The sequence below is a fragment of the Dama dama genome, chromosome Y, assembly GCF_033118175.1.
Source record: "Dama dama isolate Ldn47 chromosome Y, ASM3311817v1, whole genome shotgun sequence".
Taxonomy (NCBI): domain Eukaryota; kingdom Metazoa; phylum Chordata; class Mammalia; order Artiodactyla; family Cervidae; genus Dama; species Dama dama.
This window is the reverse complement of record NC_083715.1, coordinates 5,316,813-5,328,257: the sequence shown is the minus strand read 5'-3', so window position 1 is coordinate 5,328,257 and position 11,445 is coordinate 5,316,813. Positions and strand designations below refer to the sequence as shown.

Below are 11,445 nucleotides of genomic sequence, written 5' to 3'. Positions count from 1 at the left end.
TTCACCTTTTTACTCAAGTGCACACGGAACCTTCTCCAGAATAGATCAAATCATTGACCATAAATCTAGCCTGGGTAAATTAAAAAAAAAAATTGAAATCATTCCATTCATCTCTTCTGACCACAGTGCAGTAAGCTTAGATCTCAATTACAGGAAAAAAAATTATTAAAAATTCAAACATATGAAGGCTAAATAACACACTTCTGAATAACCAACAAATCATAGAAGGAATCAAAAAAGAAATCAAAATGTGCATAGAGATGAACGAAAATGAAAACACAACAACCCAAAACCTATGGGACCCTGTAAAAGCAATGCTAACAGGAAGGTTCATAGCATTACAGGCTTACCTGAAGAAACAAGAAAAAAGTCAAATAAATAACCTAACTCTACACCTAAAGCAACTAGAGAAGGAAGAAATGAAGAACCCCAGGGTTAGTAGAAGGAAAGAAATCTTAAAAATAGGGCAGAAAAAAAAAAAAAAAAAGAACTAACTAAAGAGACCATAGAAAAATCAACAAAGGTAAAAGCTGGTTTCTTGAAAAAAATAAACAAAATTGGCAAACCATTAGCAAGACTCATTAAGAAACAAAGGGAGAAGAACCAAATAACAAAATTAGAAATGAAAATGGAGAGACCACAACAGACAACACTGAAATACAATGGATCATAAGAGACTACTGCCAGCAGCTATATGCCAATAAAATGGGCAACTTGGAAGAAACAGACAAATTCTTAGAAAAGTATAACTTTCCAAAACTGAACCAGAAAGAAATAGAAGATCTTAACCGTCCCATCACAAGCACAAAAATCGAAACTGTAATCAGAAATCTTCCAACAAACAAAAGCCCAGGACCAGATGGCTTCACAGCTGAATTCTACCAAAAGTTTAGAGAAGAGCTAATACCTATCTTACTCAAACTCTTCCGGAAAATTGCAGAAGAATGTAAACTTCAAAACTCATTCCATGAGGCCAAAATCACCCTAATTCCAAGACCAGAAAAAGATGCCACCAAAAAAAGAAAACTATAGGCCAATATCACTGATGAACATAGATTGAAAAATCCTTTACAAAATTCTAGCAAACAGAATCCATCAACATATCAAAAAAATCATACATCATGAACAAGTGGGCTTTATCCAAGGAATGCAAGGATTCTTTAACATCTGCAAATCAATCACTGTAATATACCACATTAACAAATTGAAAGATAAAAAAATAATATGACTATCTCAATAGAGGCAGAAAAAGCCTTTGACAAAATTCAACATCTGTTTATGATAAAAACTCTCCAGAAAGCAGGAATAGAAGGAACACACCTCAACATAATAAAAGGTATATATGACAAACCCACAGCAAGCATTACCCTCAATATTGAAAGCATTTCCCCTAAAATCAGGAACAAGACAAGGGAGCCCATTCTCACCACTACTATTCAACATAGGTTTGGAAGTGCTGGGCACAGCAATCAGAGCAGAAAAAGAAGTAAAAGGAATCCAGATAGGAAAAGAAGAAGTGAATCTCTCGCTGTTTGCAGATGACATGATGTCTACATAGAAAACCCTAAAGACTCTACTAGAAAATTACCAGAGCTAATCAACGAATATAGTAAAGTTGCAGGATATAAAATTAACACAAAGAAATCCCTTGCACTCATCTACACTAACAATGAGAAAACAGAAAGAGAAATTAAGGAAACAATATCACTCACTATGGCAAAAAAAAGAATGAAATACTTAGGAGTCTATCTACCTAAAGAAACGAAAGACCTATATATAGAAAACTGCAAAACACTGAAGAAAGAAATCAAAGAGGACATAAACAGATGGAGAAATAAACCGTGTTCATGGATTGGAAGAATCAACAGTGTCAAAATGACTATACTACCCAAAGCAATCTATAGATTCAATGCAATCCCTATCAAACTACCAACGGTATTTTTCACAAAACTAAAACAAATAATTTCATAATTTGCATGGAAATACAGAAACCTCGAATAGCCAGATTGATCTTGAGAAAGAAAAAATGGAACTGGAGGAATCAACCTGTCTGACTTCAGACTCTACTGTTCACTCTTGCCATCTGTTCTTTGACCACTTCCAATTTGCCTTGATTCATGGACCTAACATTCCAGGTTCCTATGCAATATTGCTCTTTACAGTTTTGGACCTTGCTTCTCTCTCCAGTCCCATCAAAAACTGGATGTTGGTTTTGCTTTGGCACCATCCCTTCATTCTTTCTGGAGTTATTTCTCCACTGATCTCCAGTAGCATGTTGGGCACCTACCGACCTGGGGAGTTCACCTCTCAGAGTCCTAACTTTTTGCCTTTTCAAACTGTTCATGGAGTTCTCAAGGCAAAAAAAACAACAACAACAACAACAAAAAAAAACTGAAATGGTTTGCCATTCCCTTTTCCAGTGGGCCACGTTCTGTCAGACGTTTCCACTATGACCCAAGCATCTTGGGTGGCTCCAGACGGCATGGCTTACTTTCATTGAATTAGACAATACTGTGGTTCATGTGATCTGATTGGCTAGTTGTCTGTGATTGCGGTTTCAGTCTGTCTGCCTTCTGATGCCCTCTCAGCGCCTACCATCTTGCTTGGGTTGAATAGCAAGTATGGACCCTGATTTAAGGAATCCTGATGGGAAAAAAAATTACCAGCAAGAATGCCAACTACCACTCACCAAGGAAAAAATCAGAAAGATTCATACCTTAGCTTCAATTTCTCTTAAGGAGAAATTCCATTATTTTCCTCTATTTATGATATAGATCTCTGAGATTTCATTTTGTTTTTTTTTATATTCCTTACCTATATGAGTAACTGAAAAATATGCTTTTCATAGAAGCCAATGATTATTTTATTTTTAGATGATCTTGGGATAGGCAACCAAAGATGTTGACTTTAACTTGCAATCAAGATTTTCTTTTTCTTTTTTTCTTTTGTTTTTTTTTTGAGGGAATTGTTTCTGCAAGTCCAGAATTTATTAAGATTTAAAACCTTAAAAATTATGTTTCTTCTTGGTTCCACTATTCAGGTTGTCCTGGAGAAGGAAATGGGTACCCAACCCAATATCCTAGCCTAGAAAAGCCCATGGACAGAGGAGCCTGGTGGGCTGTAGTCCATGAGGTTGCAAAGAGTCAAGCATGATTCGGTGACTAAGATGTACACCCATGCAGGTTGTATTATTCAGAAACAATCCTTTACTCCTGAATGCAAGTGAGTAGAATCAGAAGCTAAAGTAGATGTGAGTTGTCATATTTTTTCCATTTGGAAAGGAGCATCTATCAAAGCTCATCAAACAGGTCAATCTAAAATTAAAATCTCAAAACGATTTGTAAACTGAAAAAAAAAAAAAAAAAAAACTCCCAGAAGAATTTAAAATAAACTCTCATAGACATTTCTAAAAAAGAAAAATCAAGGAAAACAGAAGAACAGTGTCTTCACAGACAGTGAGACTGAGATGAACAGAGCACAGACTGAAATTTCAGTGTGATTGGAGAAATGAAACTTAAAGGAACAATGTGAAGGTTGAGAAAATGATAGAATACAGAATCCTAAAAGTTTATTTATCCTCAAGAACTTGCTTCCTGTCGCATGGCTTAGCTGGCGAATGACAATTTTCTCTGGCTAGAGCAAAGTAGAGGGTGCATGAGGAATATAAATGACTGCTGGAGAAAGTTTAGAATACTGGCTCATGTGTAGTTGAGAAATCACATAGATTTTTGGCCAGTGGGGGGCAATTATGACAGCAAATGTGGCTGAATCTATGCATGTAAGTGGTAAAATTAGTGTAACTTAGATGCAGATAGGGTATGTTGGGATAGAAAATGAAATAGTCAAGAATGACTACTACTGTCAATAACAGGAGAGAATGTGTTGCTAATGTTGTTCAATCACTTATTCATGTCCATCCCTTTGCCACCCCATGGCCTGTGTCCCATCAGTCTTAGCTTCCCTATCTCCCAGAATTTGTTCAGACTCATGTCCATAGAGTTGGTGATACTAAAACCCTTTCAGCATCTGCTACCCACTTCTCCTTTTACCTTCAATCTTTCCCAGTATCAGGGCATTCTCTAATGAGACAGCACTTTGCATCAGGTGGCCAAAGGAGGAAAGAACACTGAAAGATAACAAAGGTGTTTCCAAGGAAATCTCTCGAAACCGTCTAAGATATAGGTGCAGAAAACGCCTTTGGCAAAATTCAGCACCCGTTTATGATAAAAGCTGTAGAAGAAGTGGGAACAGAGAGAATCTTCTTCAACTTAATAAAGGCCATGTATGGATAAAACCACTGTTTGCATGCTTCTCATAGGTAAAATCTTAAACATGCTGCCTAAGTTCATGAAAAAAACAAAGTTGCCAACTCTTACCTCTGTTAATCAACATAATCTTGTGACTTCTAGCTACAGTAATCAGTGAGGAAGAAGAAGAAAATAACTACCAGAAAACTGGAAAAGAAGGGGTAAAACTGTTACTGTTTGCAAACATGTATTACTATGCCAGAGGATCATAAGACGCGACCAGAAAATTAATAGACATAGTCAATGACTTTAGGGAAGTTTCTGGATACAAAATAAACACAAAGAAATCTCCTACACATAACAACAGAAAACCAAAAACAAAAATTAAGGAAACAATTTAATTCACCATTGTAACAAGAAAAATGCAATCTCTGGGAATGAACCTGCCTAAGCAAAGAAAAAACTTGTGCACAGAAAAGAACCAGGTATGGATAAAACAAATGAAAGATGACACAAATGGAACTAGAACAAATACGTTCACAATTCGTATGGAAATACAAAAAACTTTGAATCGCCAAAGCAATCTTGAGAAAGAAGAATGAAACTGGGGGAGTCAACCTGCCTGACTTCAGTCTCTACTACAAAGCCACAGTCATCAAGAGAGTGTGGTGCTGGCACAAACACAGAAATATAGATCAATGGAACAAAATAGAAAGCCCAGAAATAAATCCACACACCTATGGACACTTTATCTTTGACAAAGGAGGAAATAACATACAATGGAGAAAAGACAACCTCTTTAACAAGTGGTGCTGGGAAAATTGGTCAACCACTTAGAAAAGAATGAAACTAGAACACTTTCTAACACCATACACAAAGATAAACTCAAAACGGATTAAAGAGCTAAATGTAAGACTAGAAACTATAAACCTCCTAGAGGAAAACATAGGCAAAGCACTCTCCATCATAACCACAGCAGGATCCTCTATGACCCACCTCCCAGCATATTGGAAATGAAAGCAAAAATAAACAAGTGAGACCTAATTAAAGCTAAAATCTTTTGCACAACAAAGGCAACTATAAGCAAGGTGAAAGAAAGACTTCAGAATGGGAGAAAATAATAGCAAATGAATCAACAAAGAATTAATCTTAAAAATATACCAGGAATGCCTCCAGCTCAATTTTAGAAACATAAAAGACCCAATCAAAAACTGAGCCAAAGAACTAAACAGACATTTGTCCAAAGAAGACATACAGATGGCTAACAAACACATGAAAAGATGCTCAACCTCACTCATTATCAGAGAAATGCAAATCAAAACCATGCCAGTCAGAATGGCTGCTATCCAAAAGTCTACAAACAATAAATGCTGGGGAATGGACTTACTGACCTCATAATCATAAGGGTGTGGTCCCCTACATATAGTGGTATTCAGGGACTCTGGAGCAGACCACTGGGAGTCTTCAAAATGACCAGGGTTGCCTCACTGGCCCTGCCAAGAGTGGGGAGCCATGGTCTCCGTGGATATGTATGAGGTTGAAAGGATCATTGACAAGAGGTAAAACAAGAAAAGGAAGATGGAGTATTTGGTTTGGTGGAAAGGCTACGGCAGGGAGGATGCCACATGGGAGCCAGATCAGCACCTAGTGAGCTGCGAGGAGTGCATCCAAGACTTCAATCAGCACCACACCGGGAAGCAGAAGGAGGGCAACCTCAATAGAGCCAAGCAGACCACCCCAAACAACGGCCAGAATCAGATCTCCAGATCCACCAACAGCAGCTTCTCCAAGGCCGCCCCCAAGGCCCTAGTGGTGGGCAAGGAGCACGAGGCCAAGAGCACACCACTGTTTACCACCAGCCAGAATTTCCAGAAGAGCTCCACGCAGGGCCAGGCCACCTACAAGAACATGGACCTGGCCTGGTTGGGCAACAGGATTCTCGTGCCCAAGAGCCCCATAAAGAGTGGGACTGTGCTGGACAGCTTTCAGGACGAGAGCCCCAAGAATGCAGACCCCATGGAGCAGGGGCCAGAAGACACAGCGGCCCCAGAGGCGGCGGCCGTGAAGCGGATCGGGGACCTATTGAGCCCGGGGGGAGAGCTGGTGATGATGGGGAGCCGGCCTGGATACACCAATTGTTGCCACGGGCGTCGGGCCCCGTGAAGGCCGCCATGGCCACAGTGCTGGCCATGAAAGGGAATGGCACGTCTGATTTGGTGGACGCGCTGATGGCCAATTGCATGAGCCCCCTGCAGACGTTAAGTCATGGGCATGAAAGCTGGGAAGAAGAAGTTCATGAAGGACAGGCGAGACCAGCCCTTTAACAAGCAGCTGCGCTTCAGTGTGCGGCAGAGGGAGAGCGCCTACTGGTACCAGGACATCGTGGTCCAGAAGCAGGATGGCTTCACCCACATCCTGCTGTCCACCAAGTAATCCGAGAATAACTCGCTGAACCCGGAGGTGACGAAGGAGCTGGAGAGCGCGCTGAGCATGGCCAACGCCGACGACAGCAACCTGGTGTTGCTCAGCGCCATGGGCAGTGTCTTCTGCTGCGGCCTGGACTTCCTCTACTTCATCCAGCGCCTGCCTGATGACCGCAAGAGGGAGAGCGCCAGAATGGCTGAGGCCATCAGAAACTTCATGAACAGCTTCATCCAGTTCAAGAAGCCTATTGTCGTAGCTGTGAATGGCCCAGCCATTGGGCTAGGAGCATCCATCCTGCCTCTCTGTGATGTGGTCTGGGCCAACGAAGGCATGGTTCCAGACACCCTATACCACCTTCGGACAGAGTCCAGACGGCTGTTCCACCGTCATGTTCCCCAAGATTATGGGAGGAGCATCTGCCAACGAAATGCTGTTCAGAGGGTGGAAGCTAACAGCACAGGAGGCATGCGGCAAAGGGCTGGTTTCCCAGGTGTTCTGGCCTGGGACCTTCACCCAGGAAGTCATGGTTCGCATCAAGGAGTTCGTCTCTTGCAACCGTGTCGTGCTGGAGGAATCCAAGGCCCTTGTGCACTGCAACATGAGGCTGGAGCTGGAGCGGGCCAATGAGCGGGAGTGTGAGGTGCTCAAGAGGATATGGGACTTTTGAACTCTGTGGGAGAATGTGAGGGTGGGATATTTCAAAAGAACTGCACGTATACGATCTATGCTGAAACAGATCACCAGCCCAGGTGGGATGCATGAGACAAGTGCTCGGGCCGGGTGCACTGGGAAGACCCAGAGGAATCGGGTGGAAACGGAGGTGGGAGGGGGGATTGAGATGGGGAATATGTGTAAATCTATGGCTGATTCATATCAATGTATGACAAAACCCACTGAAATGTTGTGAAGTAATTAGCCTCCAAATAATAATAAAAAAAAAATAAGTTAAAAAAAAAAAAAAGAAGAAGAAGAAGATATGGGACTCCGCGCAGGGCATGGACTACATGCTCAAGTACAGGAAGAGCAAGGTCGACGATTTCTGACTGTCCGGCCGCCCGACCTCACCAGGGCGCGCCGTGCCGGACCTCACGGCCTGGGCCAGGCTCCTACCGAGCTCCCTCTGGGAAGCAGGACTTGAGACAGACAAGCTATTTATTGCCAAGGAGTTCTGAGGTACTGTAGCTTTAAAATAAATAACTACAAAACTCCTTTGTTGAAACGTCATTGGTTTATACTTAATATACACGAGTATAAAAGTATAATGGTGAGCTCTGGCCTGCTCCTTGAGGCTCTCATTCTTGTCATCTTCGGCTAGGAATGTGTATATATAAAGATATTTTCTAGGATTAGGTGTCAGAAAAGTCTGAAATAATGTGTGTTTATCTTTTTCTTTTCCTTCTAAAAGAAAAGAAAGGGGTGATAGCAAGCCTCGCCATCCCTGCTGCAAATCGAAATATGGAAAGATCTGAGATGTGCCTTATCTCTAAAAGGTCCAAAGCCTCCGAGGTAGAAAATTCTAAATCAAATGGAAGACTTATCTTTTAGGATGAGTACTTCTGGCTAAACACCCTCTGATGGACATACCCAAAAGTAAAATATGCCTCGGATTCATGCTGAAATATCAATTGATTGTTCCCTGTTGTTCAAAGTCTGATTCTTACCCAGTTAACAGGAAGAAACCACTCTCGCTAACAGAAAGCATCTTTTGCAGTATTAGTGAATCACTGACTAGCTTCAGTATGGTAGCTTAAGTTATAAGTTAATCTTAGCAGGTTTATAATTAGGTTTTCTGACCCTTTTGAAAAATAAATACATGAGTGCTTCTTGTGGCTAGGTGAGCTCTACTACTTTATATAGAGTTTTGGTTTTCTCTTTGCAGATGTGATTGATGTATTACACCAAAAATGGAAAGAATTTGCATGCTTATAAACTGTGCTTTTTAGGTTCACTTAGAATGTACTTTATTGAACAAGTTAAAATTCTTTTGGCATACTATTCAATTCAGAAACTCCTTTTAAAGAGAACTACCTTATTATTTCGACATTTCATGTTCTCAGTCTCTGCTTTCACATCTACACACCATAACAAGGAGAGGATCCTATGTGAGAGTGCCTTGTGGACATAGATGTCTGCATTCCTGCCAGTGCTGGGGACGTTTCCAGAAGCCTGTCTCCTGGCAGGTTTCTGAGCTTGCAATCATATGGAATGGATGAAGAGTGAAATAAAATCAAAACGTTATTTCAGTACAGTTTTGAAGTTTCTACTTGGAACCGACCACCGCCTGGCCTTGCGGAGAGCTTACAGAATGTAAATCTGCCTTTACTTGGATGGGTTGGTGCAGTAGTTTTGCATCCATATGACCTACTTTTTGCGTTCTGTAGTTTGAAGTATATATAAACTGTACAATCAATCAAGTTTCTATAGAATACACATTCACCTGTGAAAACTAGTTAAATCAATTGAATATTTCTTAACACACACACACACTAACACACACACACACACACACAGACACAAGACCAAATGACTAAAGTGACTGGGAAGCCAAAAGACTCTAGCACAATTCAGAAACAACCGGCTCCTTATGCAGTATGACAAGATGAAGACGTCTTATCAACCGAGGTCGAAAAGAAGTGTCAAGGTGAGTGAACCCACCCAAGCTCACCCTGCCCATTGACAGGGCCCCTAAGACACCTTCCCCTTTCCTTGTCTTGCACATGCCACCTCTTGGTCACACTCCTTCTACTGAAACCATCAGTCCCAAACAGCAATACACTCTTCCCCAAGTTAATGCCATTCTTTGCTCCTTCTCTTGTTTTCTCCAGGTTGCCAGGGTACCTGTGAGGGCAAATAAGCACATTCAACCAAAGCTGAGCAAGAAGGCTTTTCAAATAGCTCCCACCTCAGAGAATCCTAACAATATCAGAGGTTCAAACCTCTGGAGCCAGTGTTCCAAGGCGAATCAAGAGCTGAATCAGAACCAACTGGAAGAGGCCCCAGAGATCATGGAGACCCCTGCCATTCCTGCTGGACAACTGCATAGCCAGTGACTTCAGAACATGGCTAGAGACATGAGAATTCTTCCAGGGTCTCACTGCTTCAAAGTGGCCAACAGTACAGTCATTGAGTCTTCTACCAATAGCACCCACCAACATTAATAATGACATTTAAATAAAATCAACCTGGTGTGAAATTATGTGTGTCTCTGAGCTCTCTGAGCTTTCTGTGTGAGGCAGAAAGGGCAGAGAAAGGAAAAGTGTGTGCAGAGGGAGGGGCATGGTTCCTGTGCAGTTGGAGATGGGAAGAGAAGGTCCAGTTAGCTTGAAAGCATGGGGCTGTCCTGTGCTCAGACTGAGCCCCAATGATACCCTTCCCATGGGGGAAGAGGAGGAGGATGTGGTGTTTCTGTATGTGAGTGCAAGGCTGGGAATTTAGCTGGGGAGCTCTGTCAAGGACGGTTGGGCAGGAGGGGGTGGGCATGGTATGCAATGCTGGTATCAAAAAAGCACCAAAGTATTTGCCCCTAGACAATCTCTAACTCCTGACACTGAGACAAAAAGGAAAGAAAAAAAGCCTTTAAAATTTTTATTGTATTTCTTCTATTTGTAGAAGCTAGTAAGTTTTATTGTGTAATATCTAATTCATGACCCAGCTTAAAACATGAAGCTAGATTTTGCACTGCATTTGTCTAAAGATGTGTTGGTATGTCCTTGTCTCTGCATAATATTGTTTAGGTTAATTTGTAAATGAGCTCTATTTATTTGCTTTAAAGAAGAATAAGCACTTACAAATCAAATAATTCTAAATGAAACAATAAATTCCAGGTTCAGGTGAACTGAGTTATATTCAGTATTGAATACCTGATAAGAATGTTTGTTCAGTCACCTATCTGATATAGACATGTCTTAGAGTAATTAACATCAAGTAAAATATTTTTTCTACCTAGGTTTAATATAAGTTAAATATTATATCTGTTTCCACTTTGTCAACAAGGCAATTACCTCGAGTGAAAAAATTTTCTAAAAATTGGAAAAAAGATACGAGTTTTTATATAAACTCTAACAAATAATTTTTCTTTAGGAATACCCGTTTACAATTGTCTCTCCAGATTGACATAAGTCAGATTTCTAAGGGATGTGCTAAACTAAGTATTAAAAGTCTATTAATTAGGACATTTCCAAATATATTAAATGTTTAAAACATTTCCCACTAAACACTGATTTCCTTTTACAGAACAACTAAAGAGATGTGGGACTACAAGTAAATAGTGCTTGATGCCATCCTAAAATGTTACAAAGTGAATAAATAAAACAAAGAGAAAACAAGGGATTTAAACATTATCACTGGTATTTATGCTCACCAGTCTCTAAAATGCTCATACAAATGTTAGCTCTTTGTTGCTAAAGGAAAGCAGGAAGTATACTTTCAGTAAATTTAACAGAGGTATCAAGAATATTAAAAAAGATTTTGGCATGATTGGGATTTTCTAAAATTGGATTAAAACTAGTTAGATAAATAGATTTTGTTAGGAAGGACATGGCCAAAACAAAAAACTGGGTGGAGTCCATTTGGTCCAAAGGGGGCGGAGCTCACGTTCACTAGAACTTGATTGTGATATATCAGCAAGCTAAAGGATACACCCATCAACATTAACTAAATCTGACACAACGTTCGAAATGCTTTTAATTGACCCTTATGATAAAACATTTTAAAACATATTCTTTTAAAATTCTTTGGACCACTAGCTAAGTTTGGGATGCTTCAGAGGGCCCCT

The 11,445-nt window shown here is 40.5% G+C and overlaps 1 pseudogene; it reads left to right on the top strand.

Annotated features, from left to right (window-relative positions):
* Positions 1-6,512: 6,512 nt before the first annotated feature.
* Positions 6,513-7,714, top strand: LOC133053535 (chromodomain Y-like protein; annotated as a pseudogene).
* The last annotated feature ends 3,731 nt before the right edge of the window (positions 7,715-11,445 follow it).